At 42.4% G+C, this 18,343-nt stretch overlaps 1 protein-coding gene across 10 annotated transcripts in view; it reads right to left on the reverse strand.

The window, feature by feature from the left end:
* RYR2 (ryanodine receptor 2) overlaps positions 1-18,343 on the reverse strand; it is a 690,844-nt gene that overhangs the window by 610,388 nt on the left and 62,113 nt on the right. The gene's annotated exons all lie outside the window — the stretch shown is intronic.

Genomic DNA, 18,343 nt, shown 5'->3' on the forward strand with positions numbered 1-18,343 from the left:
CACGTCTCAAAAGAAGACACTGTCAAGTTTGACACTCAGGAACTGGGGCATCCAAAACTAGAGGGTATTTAAAAAATGTGATGCTAAATGTGGATTTACCTTAAAGTGCAGATGTTTTCTCATGAAATAATTCATACTCCTCAACCAATTATCATAAGGTTCTTTATTAATATGCTATCTAAAAAGTTAGTTATTTATTCAGAGAACACATTGTAAACTATCAAAATGATTTCAGCTTCTTCAACCTGTTGTATAAAGTCAGTTGGAAATTATATAAAAAACAAATAACTACTTAACTTTTGATTACACATTCGGCCAAAAAATAAAAACAAACAGAAGACACTGGATATTCAATCATACTCCAGCTCCAAAAGTACATGCTTGTGTGTGTGGCTGGGGATGCCCCATAGTCATTTTGCAAACAACTTGCAGTTCTTTAGCACTCATGCTTTTGTGTCTGTCTTGCACGAAACAGACGGTAAAAGAGAAACCATTATATGTATTATTCGGGGCATCCCACAGGATGTTAGGAACTTTATAGAAAAGTAAAAACACAGCTCTTGCCCCAAAGAGCTTCAAACATAAGTTAATGTGTATAAATTAGGTCAAAATGACCACTAGTGTCACTATGATACAGTCACTCACTATCAAAAGAATACAGGTACGAGAAGCCTCACAACCCCTGCAACAGAGCCAATTGCCAAATCAGACCACCCTGTCAGTGACAGAAATCGACCTCGGTTCAAAAGAGACTGCTTGCTAAGAGACAAGTTTAAATTAATATGCATATACCCCTCCCATTGACTTCAATGGGAGCCCCTTATGGACGTCAGAGGACAAAGTATGCCACCGTGGTTAGCATGGGACCAGTGCCACCCCTCCTGTGCAAAGCCTGGAAGGGAGCAAAGAAATAGCAGACAGGCAGTGCAACTAGCAGAATGAGGGGAGTGGCACCTAAGCAACTCACTCCCTTTCCCTACTAAAAGTTGTTCTTATGCAACCACCACTCAATTGTGGCTCTACCGAAGTTGAGAGCAACATGACTGATATGGGGAGGAGCCAGACACAAGCCTCTACATCAGGGGCTGGCAAACTTCTTGGCCTGAGGGCCGCATCGGGTTTCCAAAATTGTATGGAGAGCTGGTTAGCGGAGGCTGTGCCTCTCCAAACAGCCAGGCGTGGCCCAGCCCTGGCCCCTATCCTACCCCTCCTGCTTCTCATCCCCTGATGGTCCCCCCGGGACTCCTGCCCCATCCAGCCCCCCCGTTCCCTGGTCAGGCCTGGGCTCTGCAGCTGCACTGCCTGGCAAGAGCTCGCAGCCCCACCACCCAGAGCATTGCGCCAGCAGCGCAGTGAGCTGAGGCTGTGGGGGCGGGAGGGGCCAGGGGCAAGCCTCCTGGGACAGGAGCTCAGGGGCCGAGCAGGAGGGTCCCACGGGCCGGATGTGGCCCATGGGCCGTAGTTTGCCCACGTCTGCTCTACATGGAATGAATGCCACTAAAAATTGGCATAAATCCTTGCAGAAGTTACTGATGCTTTTTGCTTTCTACTCGCTTTGGGGAAGGGGCGGGGGGGGAGAGAAACTGTGCAGGCACAGCAGAGAAACCAATGGCAGCAATGCTCAGGTGAGACATTCTGCCGGGGGAGAAAGGAAGCAGCAAGGTGAGACAGGCATTTTGTGTGGATGTCGCAGGATGTGAGCCTGGGATTGGGTTCCCTGTGAACCTTCAGACTCAGCACTAAAAGCCATGCATTCTGCCTCTTCATGTAACCAATAATCTTTTTCGCTTCACTTTTAAGAGTCTTCTTCCTGCGCCCATGTGTTTTTTCTGGAATAGGGGAGCATAAAGAGCTACGGCGTTTATTCCACTTACTGTATACTATTACTTCTGCTCTTACCAGTGTCTTCATAGAAATAGCCTTTTACAGCAGAACATGTGAAATTAAGAGGTACTGATTAAGCATTTAGATATTTGTTGAGGTCGGGGTTGAGTCTTCCTCTAATTTTGTGCTATGTTGAACATGCTGTCAGTGCTTAACAAAAAAAGATTATCTAGTTTAAAATAATCTAAAGATCTATCAAAGACATGGCTTATCTCTATATTTATTCAATCATGAAATTCAAAACAACTGCTCTTACAGAAGCTCAGTCTATCCTCCTTAGTGATTTCATGTACAAGCAGAGCAATAACCAACAGATAATCCATATTTCCTATTTCTGAGTGTTCTTGTAAGTTATAAAGGCTGCAGCCTGCATGTCCCCAATGGTTCCATAGAGGTTGACAAGTACAACAGGAAGCAGTTTAGCAGGTTTTATGTAGACATAGCAGTGTATCTGACTAGATCAGGGGTGGGCAAACTATGGCCCGGGGGCCACATCTAGTCCTTCAGATGTTTTAATCCGGCCCTCAAGCTCCTGCCGGGGAGCGGGGTCCATGGCTTGCCCTGCTCCGGCACTCCAGCCAGGGGCTTGCCCCGCTCCACACATGCTGTGGCGCCGTGCGGCTCCTGGAAGCAGCAGCATGTCCCTCCTCCGGCTCCTATGCATAGGGTCAGCCAAGGGGCTCCGCAGCTCCCATGGCCGGGAACCATGGCCAATGAGAGCTGCAGGGGCAGCGCCTGCGGATGGGGCAGTGCGCTGAGCCGCCTGGCTACGCCTCTATGTAGGAGCTGGAGGGGGGACATGCCGCTGCTTCCGGGAGCTGCTTGAAGTAAGCGCCATCTGGAGCCTGCACCCCTGACGCCCTCCCGCGCCACAAACCCCTATCACTGCCCTGATCCCCCTCCCCCCCTCTGAACCCCTAGGTCCCAGCCCAGAGCAACCCCCTGCCCCCCCCAACCCCCCCCCCCCCCCCCCCCCCCGGGGCCCCTTCCCCCCCCCCCGAGCCCCCCCCCCCCCCCCCCTCCGCACTCCAACCACCTGCCCAGAGCCCCCTCATGCACTCTGAACTCCTCATTTCTGGCCCGCACCCCCAGCCAGAGCCCCCATTCATGGCCCGCCATACGATTTCCATACCCAGATGTAGCCCTTGGGCCAAAAAGTTTGCCCAACCCTGGACTAGACCTAGACTATATCTTGGCTGCAGTAATCACAAAAATAGTCCAGAATATTAAAGGCAGAGAAATACACAGGAAAAAGTTACAAGACGAGGTGACAAATAATTGAAGCAATCTGAGGGATTTTAACTACTGACCTCTCGGTATTGAAGAAAAGTCCCGGGTTTACTAACAGCGTTAGTACTGTATGACCTTCAGTGCATATTATTCTTATTAACTCTCCTTCTGTACGTAACTAGTTTTGACCTCTGAAATGTCCTTAAGTCTTTCTTTATTACTAAAGTTACAAAAAACGTCAATTTAGTACCGGCTAGATGAACCCAGAATGGTAGATTTTTTTTTTTAAATGGGCTATACAGCTAATTATCAAAACTGCTGATTCACAGGCTACATTGTTTATCTGCAAGATTTAAATGTTCATACATGGTAACTCTACTTTTGAACACGACTGACCAAAACAGAAATGTAATTTTAAAAGTAGCTATTTAAATTAAAATGTCTAGAATAGGGAATAGTCTGTAATAAAGCAGGGAAATAGGATGCAAAAATTAATATTAGAAAAAGAAAACTTGTGTCACCATTGTCTATTATTGCTTTTACTAATGTTAATACACCTCTACCCCAATATAACGCGACCGGATATAACACGAATTTGGATATAACGCAGTAAAGCAGTGCTCCGGGGGTGCGGGGCTGTGCACTCCGGCGGATCAAAGCAAGTTCAATATAACGCAGTTTCACCTATAACGCAGTAAGATTTTTTGACTCCTGAGGACAGCGTTATATTGGGGTAGAGGTGTATGGCTTTACACAGTTCTGCATTTTTGTACAGCAGTTATAAAGTTAGATCAAATAATAAAGAAAAAAATGTAGACATTAGTCTGGTACATTTTGTACCAGAAGAATGAATGAAATGACATTCAGGGAAAAGCTGAAAGGTTGTGTAGTCCATTAACCTGGTTATGTTGAATGTTTCTCTGGAAGGCAAATACCACCATAATATATCTGGCAAGAGAACTGTACAATATTATTCTGGGTGGGGGTGTGTGTGTGTGGGTGTGTGTGTGTGTGTGTGTGTGTGAGAGAGAGAGAGAGAGAGAGAGAGAGAGGAAAATGAAGGAATTTTTCCTGACCCTAGCTGGTGATAAACTTATAACCTGAAGAATAAAGTTTGATAGTCATTGTAATTTCCCTCCTAGCTTGTGGTGCTTCAGATACTGCTCTTAGTCACATAAAAACACACATTTTGTGATAAAAAGGCCATGGTTGTCTATATGCTTGAAACACAATGTGTGCTCTTTTATCATGTAATATTATTATTTTATTTGTATTGCCATAGCACCTAGAGACCTGTCAGGGATCAAGGCTCCATTGTGCTGCGTGGTGTACACTGATGTATCGTACAAAAGACCCAGCCCCAAACAGCTTACAATAGTAGCATATGACAAGAAACATACAGTGATAAACAAGCAAATGAGGAAGAGAAGGGAGAAAGGAGAAATGAACAGAGAGACAATTACGTTTGGTAAGCACTGACACACAATCATCAGGGGTGGAGACGATTGATTGATTGCTCATCAGTGATGGTGCCCCAACGACCAATGCGGTTATGGGAGTGGTGGTGATGATGATGATAATAATAATTAGCAGCCACAGCCTACCAACTGCCTAGCCACTGTCAATATTTTGTAGACAGAGAAATCTGATGGACAACAATCTGGTGTTCTGGGATTTTTCAGGGATTTTCCTCTATTTTATGCCACTGTTTGATGTTCAGAATTCCCATTAACTTCAATGGAAATTTGATGCAGATCAGTGAAATGGCCAGGCCATAACTGGATAGTGAAAATATTTTGTAAGGAGATTTTTTATTAACTTTCTCAGTAAACCCACTTCTCACCAACTCTATTACCCGATAAAAGTGTCACATTTGTGATACTAAAGCCAAGCCACTTTCAATCTCTCCATTTAAAAATCCCCATTTTAAAGGATTTATAACTTCACACATGCGATTAGTTCCAGGTTGAAAGTGCCAAAGAGTTTTCTCAGCATAAAAAAAAAATGTCTTTATAAAATTTTAATAAAAATTGGTTTGGCCAGCATTTTTTGTTTTTTTAGGTAGCTGACGGTAGAAAAACTAAAGATCTGATTCTGATTCCACTTACACTGGAGTAAGTCAGGAATGATTCCATTAAACAATAAGTGAAACTGGCATAAAACAGAATAATTGAGATCCAAATCAAGGGCTCCACTTTTCAGTTTCTTAAATGCCAAAAGAATATGAGAGAGATGGAGAGAGAAGGAGGGTAAGTTACAGAACATTAACTTGAGCAGGGACTTAAGTATAAATATATTCAATGTGCTCTGCAAGTTACCCAATATCCCAACATTGTGCTAATACCAGGTGAATGGATATTGTGAGAAAAAAAATTAGGCACAGATTTGAGACCTTTTAAAATGTGACTATTCCACATGTGCAGCAAATTAATTTGAAGAAAATGTTCACTAAGGGTCCAATCCTGCTCCCATTGAACTCAATAGCAACATTTACACTGATTTCAATTATATATAATTAGACCCTAAACCTGTTATTTCAATGAATGAACTAACCATATTGTATATAAGCAGCAAATGGGTCTAAGTGCAAAAACGTTAGCATATTGATACACATCATACTTGAGATGGCATCTGGATTTTATTACATTAGTGGAATGCCATCTATTATTAATGGGTTCTTTAATTTTCTTGGTTTTCAGAATAATGGGATGGGGAACAAAGTTAAATCTATCCTTATATACTTGTCATGCAATAAAATGTATAGCTATGCCTCTGAACAATGCAAAGTACAGGTAAGGTACAGTATATGCTGCAATAACTAGGCACGGTGGGATGGAGAATGGAGTTTCACAATTAACTCAGATTTATTTGTTTTAGAATATTCAAGATGTTTTACAAAATTTTAAAAATAATTTTTCACTCACTCAATCTCCTTTCCATTATCTCATGGAAAATCAAAATCCAAATGTTTTCTTAATGGCTTAGTCTCTCTCTGTTTTGGGAACTGTTTGTGAATTGGTTGTTATGGTACTTCTATTTTTAAAAGAGCAGACTTTTGTCTTCTTCTAGATCTGGAAGCACAAGCTAAACGAGAATCAAAAAGTATTTAAAAATCAATATAATGGGAAATTATGGAGCAGGAAAGTACATTCAAAGTGTGCCTGTATCCCAAACTTTATTGTTAGACTAACAATAAATTCTGCCATTCAAAAAAAATATCATTTTGAAAACAAGCATAGCTTGAAACAGGATGGTTGCTATAACAAGTTTTATAGTTATGTTCCTTTCTGGTCCTATATATCTTGAAGCATGAACATTGCTGTTATATATTTTCTCCTTTTATTTAAAAAGTTATTTAGTTACCAAAATTTTAAAAAGTATTCATGTTTCATTATTGGTTAAAATAATGACTGCTACAGAATTTCTGCTGCATAGCTTATATGTCAACCTCCAAAATCAAAATGGGAAACCTTTTTCCTCCCCTAAACTCATAAAACTTTGTACATTTTCAAGCAATCGCAGAAAGAATAAACGTAAATCAATATCATTTCCTACATACATGTATAATTTCATACATTTGTATGTGCAGACATAAATACAATTGATAGTGTCATCTAAACACAGTACAGCACAATACTTTGAGTTTATCAGCCAATATGCTAAGTACATTTGGAAGCACTGGAACCACAATTGAATCGTCAGCCCTAACTCTTAATAGCGTGCTCTATTTTTCTGATACCATTGTGGTCAGCAAACACACACATTTTGTCTGTTTGCTTCATTTATAAGTAAGGAGGCACCTGAATTTTCACTTGCAATTCTTGAGAGTCCCCTCTACCACTTTCAAGAGAAGTGCACAGTTGGACAGGATGAGCGGTATGGACTTAAACTAGGGGTTACCAAACTTTTTTCTCCCTGAGCCCCACCTGTGCAGCTGCAATATGCACGCGGCCCACTCAACACTTCTTGAGGAAATTATTTATTACATACATATAAACAACAACACTGTAAATAAACAATGTATGTTTCCTTTTCATTTTAATGTATACAGTTGTAATGACAAGACATCCCTAGCAATATCCACTCAAAGAAATGCTTCAGGATCTTTGAAACCAAACAGTTTTAGTAAAATTACATTTTAAAAAATATTGAGAGACAAATGTGGTGTTCAAACAGGGAAAACACAATTTTGTATAAAAACTGAACAAGACTACACGAGTCACGTGGATTTAAAGATTTACTAAGAGCTTGACTGGAGGATGCAGTTACAACTTGTCCCTGTGAACCACCTGGGACTATGTAGCAGACCACGGCCCATATTTGGGGATCCCCTGATTTAGACCACTCTTGGGGACAGTACCTCATATCAGAATGACAGACAATGCTGTTTCGGGCAAGTTGGACTGTCTATATTTTTTTTCTCTGAATACCTTTTCTTTATTTTTTTTCCTACCTCTTCTTTCCCTCTTTCCCCTTGTTTCTCTCCACTTTCCCCCACATCTTCACTTCTCTTCTCTCCCTGCCTCATCTTCATCTACCATCTCTCCAGTCTGATCCCTCCTGATTCACTTTATATTTCTCTTCTCTCCCAGTATCAGGCTTTCCTCTCACCATCTCTTCCCCATCTCCCTGTCTTCCCTTCTTTAACCCTACTTTTCCCTTCCAGTCTCTATGCCCTTTTTGTTTCTTGCCCCCACTCCATTCTGCATTTCCTTGGTTGTCTCCATATGGTTTTCTCTACCTCTCCCTTTTGTTCTATCCCTGTGCCCCTTCTAACCACCCCTTTGTACAAAATTCCTTGTGCATCAACAATGGAAGTTTGGGTCCCACTTTCTTACACCTGTGGTTAGCACATTTGGCACCATGGACTAGTTCTAAAATTATACTCCATGGTCCCAAACAAGAAACTTGTAGATTTTATTATGAAAATTACTTCTAACAGAACAGTGGTCATCAAGTGTGGTGATGGTTCAAGTCTCCCACATTGAATGAACAATGGACTTCCACAGGAATCTGTACTCACTCCAAAGCTCTTTAGCATATATATACACAGCTGACCTGCCATCCACCTCGGCAACTAAGTTCATGTAAACTGATGATATCTGCCTGGCAATAGCTAGAAGCTATGAGGAGCTGGAATCCTGCCTGTTATCTGACCTTGACAAAACACTTTACGAAGTGGGGACTTAAATTAAACATGCTGAAGACATTGACATCTTGCCAACCTGTTAGCTCATTGACAGCTGCAGGGCCTTCTGAACAATCAGCCAGTCATTTCTGATCCATATCCTCCTTATTTAGGGATAAAGCTTGACTGCTCTCTGTCTTTTTGACAACATATCGAGAAGACATGCACCAAACTCCAGTTGTAAGTTGCAATGCTCCGTAGGCTTGCTGGCAACTCCTGGGGCAGTAGCACTGCAACCGTATAGATATATACTAATGCCCTAATTGTTGCACTTGCCAAATACTGTGTGGCACCCCGGGTCGCCACTTGTCAATGTGGCAAGTTGGAGTCAGCGATCAACTCTGCCCTTTGTATCCTCACTGGTGCGACCCAGACAATTCCAGTTTCCAACCTTCTGCTCCTGCTGGCATTGCTGCCCCAGGAATTTGGCATGAAGGCAGGTCCCTGGCCACATGACTGTGTGTAGCCAACTATCAAGACAGCCTACTTCACAATTCCATCTCAAAGTCACATCAAAAATGGTGATTCATAGGACGACACCCATTTTCTGAAATAGTTGTGCATCAGACACAATCTTTCTAAGGAACCGTGGCAACAGGCAATGCAGGACTATATTTTGGATCGATGGTGCATTTCTTGGCAAATAGTCAACTCAGATCTGCATCCCCTAGTCTCATCCCAGATCACCTTCTGCATGCCCCTCAGAACAAACACGTGAATCAAAAGATCCTTCTTTATTACAACATTGTAGTCACAGGAGGTTTAACTTACATCTTTACCTTTGGGGCTTCTTGAGCTTCCCATCCTGCCAGTGTGGAGCTCAAGAATAAACAGCACGCCATCTGGTTATGGACTAATTAATTGTTTGTGCTGCCACGCGGCGCACCACTCACCGCTGTCTGGTGTCTCCCCCTCATCATTTTGAGGATTAGATCAAGTTAGAGGCTCTCCTGCCGCACTTGCTTCCCCCCCCCCCCCCCGTCTTGATTCAATCCGTTGCTCCACTCACTCCCAGATCTACAGATCTCTCCTCGTGGCTTGGCACTCCAGCCAGGTCCCTTAAGTCCTCCCCTTCCGGGGAATCACAATCTTTCTAGACCCTGCTGTCTGATTGACCTCTTCCACTCCCTTAGACACTACCCAGTGGCTGGGGGGGAGAGGACCTGGGCCCACCCACTGCTCTGGGTACTGGCCCAGAGGCCATCTGTAGAGCCCTACGCAGATACAAATTTATATCCGTGGATGCGAATCTCCACCCGATATAAAATTGGTATCCGCGGAACTGCAGGGCTCTCCCAGGAACTGCAGCGGCAAAAGGAGCAGAATATGGGGCTGCCGCTCCCAGGAACCAGCGCCCCATGCCGGCAGCTCCTCCAATGCGGCTGTATCACCACCAGCCCCGCCCACTGGGGCAGGCACAAGGCTCACCAGCAGCTGTCCCTGGTCATGCTCGTGTTCAAGCGGCACGCACACGCCCCGACAGAAGACACAGACCGCTGCATGATAGGGGCAGGGCCAGGGGCGGGGCTGTGGGCGGTACAGCTGCACCAGAGGAGCTGCCAGCGCATGGCACTGGCTCCTGGAAGCACTGGCCTCAGGTTCTGCTCCTTTCACTGCTGTGGTCCCCGGGAGAGCCCTGCAGTTCTGCGGATACCAATTTATATCCGTGGATATCTGCATCCACAGGTATAAATTTGTATCCGTGCAGGGCTCCTGCCATCTGAACCGCAATCATGTACTGCGTTCCTTTGCCTCGACTATCGCTTCATTTCCCTGAGGCCACAGCACCCTACTCAGTCCCAGCAGTGGTCTAGAGCGCCTTCTCTACTCCCCGGATCGCTGCCTGCACTGCTCTGTCCAAGGTGCTACAGGGTTGCAGCCTACTAGGGGCACAGTCTTCTCTCCTTGAGCCCCCAGCAGCTACTGATCCTGCTCTGGTCCTGCAGTTCTTCTTATATGGGCCTGCTGGACCTGGATTGGCTGCTCCTCACAGTCCCCCTACCACTGGCCACTTCCCCGTGCAGCCTCCCTAGGCCTCTTTTAACCCCTTAAATACCAGTGTGGGGCATATGCCCCATCACAGTGCCATCAGAAGACATACTCCGAAGAAGGTTAACAGGACTGTAAATCACTACAGCACATCAACTTGTCAAAACAGCTGATTAAATACATACGTTAGGCACAAGATAAAATCTAAATCCTCTCTAAATAATTGTTGTACTAAAGGGAGGTTTTCTTGCCCTAGTGCACCTAATTAACCTTATACACAATTTTAAAAGGTTAAAATAAAGATTATCAGAGGCTTCCAAGTTCTTAAACGTCTTTCTAATGTTTCCTAAATCATACAAACCTTATTTCCTTCTTTACAGATAACAGGAGTTAAATCTCTTCCACAGCTTACCTGCCTGCCTTGGAGAGGAGAGTGGGAGGAGGGTAATGCTGTCAAGTCCTTTATAGCATTAAATTATTCCAAACAGCAGGGACCCTCGTGTAACAATGTTACACTTCAGAGCTTACTCCTTTATGTTCCAATAGAGATATGAAGTGGGGTTCTGTTACATGCAAAGTTTGAGTTATACCGTTATACTGAGCTATTTATTCGGAATCAAAATATAAGGTGATTAAAACATCTAATGAAGAGGCAGAAGTTTGTCTTGCACTACTTTTGAGATGGAATGCCTGAATACTGACAGGGTCTACACTCTGAAAGGTGGCTTTCTTTCCACTGGTGTTTATGCTTCCCACACCCAGACAGCAGGACCGGCTCTAGGCACCAGCAAACCAAGCACGTGTTTGGGGCGGCACAATTCCAGGTGCGGCATTCCAGACACCTTTTTTTTTTTTTTTGCTTTGGCACTTGCACTCTCAGAGGTTTTTGTGTTTTTTTTGCTTGGGACAGCAAAAAACCTAGAGCTGGCCCTGCCAGACAGTGATTTGAGAGATTCAACCACTGCAATCCCCAGAAAGGACATACTCATAACTGCCAGCAGGGATTCAACTAGAACTATACTGCAGAGACCTGCAGTCTGTTTCATCAAATATTCAGTAATGTTTTCAAAGCCAAATAAAGATCTTATTTGCTGCTTTCCCCCCCCCCCCCACAACTATCCCCTTTTGTAGGTTTCCATGACCTTTATGTCAAAGATTTGTTGCCTAAACAGTACTTAGGAAAAAAATAATCTGTGGCCACATCATCTCATATTATTTAATATCATCTATGTACTTCAGCGACCAGTAATTTGCTCTTAAGACCAATAAGAAGTAATTACCACTTAAAGGTAAGTGAAGTGTCACAGTCAGAAGCCAAGAACCAGTAACAGTAAGAATGTAGTGATCTCTCCTCCCTTTCTGTGAACTGATGGAAAAGCAATTAAATTGTCTCAAGCTAATGCCAACTTCTGCATTGCAGGTATGTTCAAACTAGTACTGGAATTAGCAAAAGCAAATATGCTCCTAATGAAGATTTATTAGAGCGATACTATCTAAAAAAGAGAGTTATATTAGAGCAGAAAAAAAACAACTTTTACCACTCAATCATGGTTGTTAAAACTGAACACGTTTTAAAAATGTAATGTTCACTGTTGGTTCTGTTAGTTCACTCTTAAATTTTATCTAATATTTTTAATTAAACGAAGAAAATTACAAGTTAAATATGCCTTGCTCTGAGCATGTGCTGCCGCTAGCGGAGATGGCTCCCTTAGTCCTTTGTGGAATAGAGGGATTAGCCATCCTCAGCTGAGACCCTTATGGCTGATTAAGGAGTAGTATTGGTAGGTTCAGAAGCAGTCCTCTAATATAGGATAAATGCTTCCTTTTTTATTACTACTACTATTTAGTGAGTTACTGACCAGTTGCAGCACATGATTTTGTAGTCCTCACTCTCATCACCAGGCGGGTTGTCACAGGCAGACGGTGAAGATATTCTTCATGGGGGCAGAGGGACTGCGCTTGCCCTGCACTCATCCCGCAACAGAGGCTCCTGTCCTGCAGGGCTGAGCCCAACTCTGCATTCTGGTCAATTGGCTCTCACCACTCAGATTTGGAGGAGCCTGCCACAAAGTTACTTGATGAGCACATCTGGATGTGGAACACCCCACACCCCTCCCTTCCTGGCCCTAGTGCAGGAGCCTCGCGATCTTCTCTCCCCCTCCCCCAGCACCTCAGTCTGCTCCCCCCATAAACACCTGAGGATCTTCTCCCTCCCCAGAACTACCCTTCCCTCCCCCCCCCCGCAATCCCATCAGGATCTCTCCTCTTCCCTGCAAGCCTCATCCTGATCCCCAGTGTGGGGGCTCTAATCTCTGCTCCACACCAGTATCATCTCCTCCACTCAGACAGACCTCTCCTGCTCCTCTGCTGGGGCTCAACAAATGCTATAGCTTTTCTTCCTCTGAGGCCCACTCTAGACCTGGCTGCCGAGCCTTCCTGCACAGTAGAGCCTGCTGCAACCAGCACTTGGCAAACTTCAGTCCTCCCAGGACTCAGGAATCTAGATCCACCTATTGGGAATCCAGTGTATAGGCGGCCCACTCCCACCGATGAAGCCCTGCCCAATTCCATTCCTCGCCCTGCCACCAGCGGACACAGGACTTTGCCAGCCTAGTGGAAAAGAGCACAGGCAGTAGGGTGACCATATGTCCCAATTTTATAGGGACAGTCCCAATTTTGGGGTCTTTTTCTTATATAGGCTCCTATTACTCCCCACCCTCGTCCCAATTTTTCACATTTGCTATCTGGTCACTCTAACAGGCAGCAAGGAGGCTCAGAAAATAACAATGCAGAGAGAGATTCGGGGGGGCGGGAGGGGGCTCTATCTTGTCACCTACTTCCTATGCTAGTTATGTGTCCCATGTGCACACAGTTTTTGTTTATTCACTCAGGCAGAATGTATCAATCTCAAAAGGCATTTGTGCATGTGTTATATATGTAGGTATTGTTCATTTTCCTGATTGATTTCAAAATATCAAAGCAAATGTGCTTTGAACACCAAAGAGAAGAACTTTTTCAGGAGGCGTTCTGAAATGATGAGTCATGCTCGCCATGTGTCTAATTACTGAACTCTACAGAAGGTATATAAATGCACTGTCACATTTCAAACTACGTTTAATTTAATAAAGATTTACCCTGATTAACAAGAATATCTCCTTGTACTTTATAATCTGAGTTACTAAATACAGAGAATCTCATATTAGTAGATTAGAAGGCACTTTTTATTTCCCAAGTATGTGGGAATGTGTTGTTGATGTAATTTAGTCACATACCTTTAAACTAACAGAATCATTAAAGCACTCTGAAAAATTACTATGGCCAGCTGAAACAATGATTAGAAGGTTTCATCTGTGCTTGTCCTTTTCCTAATTCATCTGTCATTAACAAACCAAAACTAGCAAACAAACCATGTAATATTGTTTCCAATAATAGCCTCAGAAAGACTGCTTTGTTACAGATAATGATTCAGAAGCTATCAAACTAGGGTATCTTGTAATATAGCCTTTTATAAAAAAAAAATCTCTGGAAGCCTAGAACTGTTTGAATTTTCACTCAACCCTGCCACACCATGGTAGAAGAGCAGCTATTCAAATGCTAATCAAAATTTAAAAAATTCATTACACTCTAAATCCATTGAGACAATAATAATATAGATACAAGAGATCTTCTATGTCCCTGTCAGAATCAAGATTGCCCCGTTTTCTGCATTCACACCATAGCCTGTCCTCAAAGCCATATTCACCATTCTTCTGGACAAGGAAAAAGAGGCTCCATTCAAAACTTGTCAATACTCAGCCCTTAATTACCCCAAGGAGTCACTGTAGTAGGACATAAGATACATACCTATAGACTTCTTCTTCCTCTGATGAGCATATCATCATTCCTCCAAACCAAGGAATGAGAGCCTGGACTAAAAGTGAACCCAGATATCTCCATAAGATAGTTTAGTACACTACTGCTTGCCAACCTAATAACCAGAACCTTTTATAGAAAGTTCAATACAATTTAATAGGGAACGTACCAATAGGGATTATAGAAAAGTAATAAGGGGCTATAGAAATTACTCTTAAAAAATAGAATTTAACAAAGAAATCTTTCTATAGACTTTTTGAATCATTGTATACCAGCAGAATTCCATAGCAGAAGTATAGTTATTTATTACATTTTCTAGAATGTGTCAAAAACTTTAGAAAAGGTTGTTCAAGGATTTTTCAGTATGGGTTGTCTTTATTTCACTTAACTTACAACTGCAAATAGAAATCAAGTATCCTCTTTCTCCTCCTGCTCCCCACACTTGAAGAACCCCCATTTAAACAACTCTTACTCGCTAGCATTTCGGATATATTAAAAGATTTAGTACCACTTGAGAGGTCCCAGTTCACATTTGTTTTTAAAAGCTGACTTATTGTTTATACTTATAGTGATGTAGAGTTTTTCCCATTCAAACAATAACCCCAAACACTGTTTCTCTAACAAGACAAAGAACGCTGTTGATTAAGGTGGCTTGTATTTCCCCCTAATGTCACTGGGAATTTTTAGTGTGACTTCATGGCAGATCAGACCTGTTTTATTTTATTAGACTATGTGCAAAGTTAGACAATGTAAACAAAGTAGGAAACAGGCTATTTCCTCTATCAGAAGAAAATATATCAAAATTGTAAAGAATTAAACATTCCTACACAATTCTTGCATTCAAAATATAACCATTCACTATAAAGCCTAAAATTACATTTCTCTGTAGTTTGGGGTGGGGTGACAGGAGGTACCCATTGATCTCAGAAGGCATTGTGCATGCTAGGACTGCAGGATCCAGCTCAATTTAGACATGAAACTTGGATTTTTTTTTTTTTTTAAGAGACAGAACATACTTAAATGTGTTATTCCAGGAAGGCTTTTCGCTCACTTTTAAGAATTCAGTACTAATTGACAGTTCAGTCATACATAAACCACCCTCAGTGTAAGGCTGCACACTGAAGTGCACCACCCCAAAAGGAAGCTAAGGGAGGAATTCCACCTCCAGGAGGCAGAAATCTTTCTGCAGTTTCCCAGCATGCTGGAGAAACACTCCCACTGCTACCATGCTTCAGAGGTTGTAGCTTCTCCATGGCTCAACATCCTCCTTACCCCCTTTGGTGTGTCTTTCACTCTAGGAGCTACATAGGAAAAGTACAGGGGCTACAACTGTGCCTGACTGCTGCAAAGGGGTAGAAGAAGGGACCCAACCTTGCATACCTGTGGAGGAACAGGCCACAATCTAACACTAAATCATGCCAGTAGCAGCTGTAGCACTTATCAGAGGTTCTGCTGGACTTTTAAAACTCAAAAGATATCCATCCATATTTTGCTGTAGGTTTCCACAGGTCCCAAATAATGGGGAAAGTGAGAAAAAACATCATTATTTGGGAATTCCTGAACTTTTAGACAACACTAGGAAAGAGAAGCAAAAGAAATCTACCTAGACTCCTCCTGCTGGTGAATTAGAGATACCAAATTTCTTTGAAAACATATACCAGTGAGAAGTCAGTCCAACACAAGTTACCCTACTGTTTTTGACAAATACAGCCAAACATGAAACAGTAGCATATTACATTGTCAAAATCATAATTCAATCTACCAGAAAATGAGAAAAATCATTTTGAAGTATTCTTGGAATGGTTCAGAACACTAAGTGCCATTTATATCTTATATCCTCTACTTCATACTGCTCCCAGTATTAACTATAACAAAGCAGACTCCCATTAAAATAGCTGATGTGATTTCTCACTTCCCAAAGCTTGCTGTGAAATCATTACTGCCTCAACTTCTAAATCTCAAATGTATTGGGAGCTATAATAATTTTCATAGCAAAGCTAATGAAATGTGCATAATTTTTATAGATTGTGATTTCCCAGAATTCCCAGATTTCCCTATTAACCCAACTATAATTACAACTAATAACCAAGTTTTAGAAATCTGTGTAAGTCACCCTACATATGAATCACCAAAAAAAACAATAATTTAACTGACCAAAGCCTGGCATAAAAAAAAATGTATACAATAGATCAAAGGAATTAAATGCCATATTTACCTTAACTTTTTAACAGGCAGAGGCAAATATGAGTGAACAGTCAGGGAGAATTCCCTTATTTACCATAGCTGAAAATAGATTGTAATGACCAGATAATGTTGGTGTCATATATAAATGATTATGATATTATTAATATTGAGCAATAAGTCAGTAATTATTTGTTGTTTATAGCTTCCAAATGATCTCAAATACCAGTAAATTTGCAACTGTAACTGGGTACAATCCATTCACATCCTCTGATGCCCCTGAAATCTCTCAGACTCTGCCTAGTAAGTAGCAATTTCATGTGAATTTATTTATATTCCAAACACCAATATAGTCTCATGCAGCAAAGTATTTACACTATTTCCTGCCCTTGCCTACAGAGCCAGGGAGGAACAGATGTCTCTCTTCCTTGACCTTTCAGATCACTCCTGATTCAGCTAGCCCAGCTCCTCCCCCTCATCCTTCCTGTGTCTTCTTTTTTATCTCTCAGGGGATGGCTAATTGGTTCATCAGCCTTCCCAGCCTGATCAGCTACATATCCCCAGCCAGCCTTCTCCAGGGGAACTGATTGGTGCCTAAGTGATCAGAGTGTTAGCTCACCCAGCACCAGCCATAGAGCAAATGGCTCCCCAGATGAGGAGCATCTTCAGCCTCCCCCTCCATGTGTTAAACTTTTGAATATCTTATTTTATTAGCCCATTTCATGACTCTGATGCACAATTTGCATGCATGATTAATCCCAGTCATATAAGATGGTAAATTTGCACACTAGGATCTGTAAATCTGTATTTATTCATGCCAGATATAAGCAAATAAAAAAAATTCTTCCGTTTCATCTTATAGAAATTTTTTAATTTTAAGAACAAATGAAATAACTGAATTTATGCTTCGCTCCTCAATTTCGTCTGCACTGGGATGATCGCTACTGCCTAAAGCCCGATCTATATTGTTCTGTTTCAAATATTTTCCCATCAAATTTGCCCCTTGCTGCAAACAAGATTTCAATTGAAATTTTTGCTTCCTATACTGAGCTCCTGAAGGCTTCTTTGGGGCCATCTTTTATTTTCTATGGGGAAAAACAGACAGTATTAGGGAGAGTAAAAGTCTATGTTCCACAGTCTTAGAAAGTCATCAAACATTACGTGTTAAGCATGGCAAAAGAAGTAACAGTATTTACTTGTCAGACAAGGTCAGCTCCCACACTGCTGTCCTGGGCAACACAGTATGGGGAGGAGGTGAGCAGGCCTCAGTGGTGAAAGAACACTTAAGGACTATTTAGAAAAGCTAGACATGCACAAGACCATGGGTCCAGATCTAATGCATCCGAGGGTGCTGAGGGAATTGGCTGATGTGATTACAGAGCCATTGGCCATTATCTTTGAAAATTCATGGCAATCAGGGGAGGTCCTGGACAACTGGAAAAAGGAAAATATAGTGCCCATCTTTAAAAAAGGGAAGAAGAAGAAGAACCTGGGGAACTACAGACCTCACCTCAATCCCTGGAAAAATCATGGAGCGGGTCCTCAAGGAAACTATTTTGAAGCACTTGGAGGAGAGGAAGGTGATCAGGAACAGTCAACATGGATTCAACAAGGGCAAGTCATGCCTGACTAACCTGATTGCCTTCCATGATAAGATAGATGACTCTGTGGATATGGGGAAAGCAGTGGACATGATATATCTTGACTTTAGCAAAGCTTTTGATATGGTCTCCCACAGTATTCTTGCCAGCAAATTACAAAAGTATGGATGGGATTAATGGACTATAAGGTGGATAGAAAGCTGGCTAGATTGTTGGGCTCAACTGATAGTGATCAATGGCTCAATGTCTAGTTGGCAGCCAAGTGTCAAGCGGAGAGCCCCAGGGGTCAGTCCTGGGGCCGGTTTTGTTCAACACCTTTATTAATGATCTGGATGATGGGATGGATTGCATCCTCAGCAAGTTTGCAGATGACACTAAGATGGGGGGAGAAGTAGATACACTGGAGGGTAGGGATAGG

The sequence above is a fragment of the Trachemys scripta genome, chromosome 3, assembly GCF_013100865.1.
Source record: "Trachemys scripta elegans isolate TJP31775 chromosome 3, CAS_Tse_1.0, whole genome shotgun sequence".
NCBI lineage: Eukaryota > Metazoa > Chordata > Testudines > Emydidae > Trachemys > Trachemys scripta.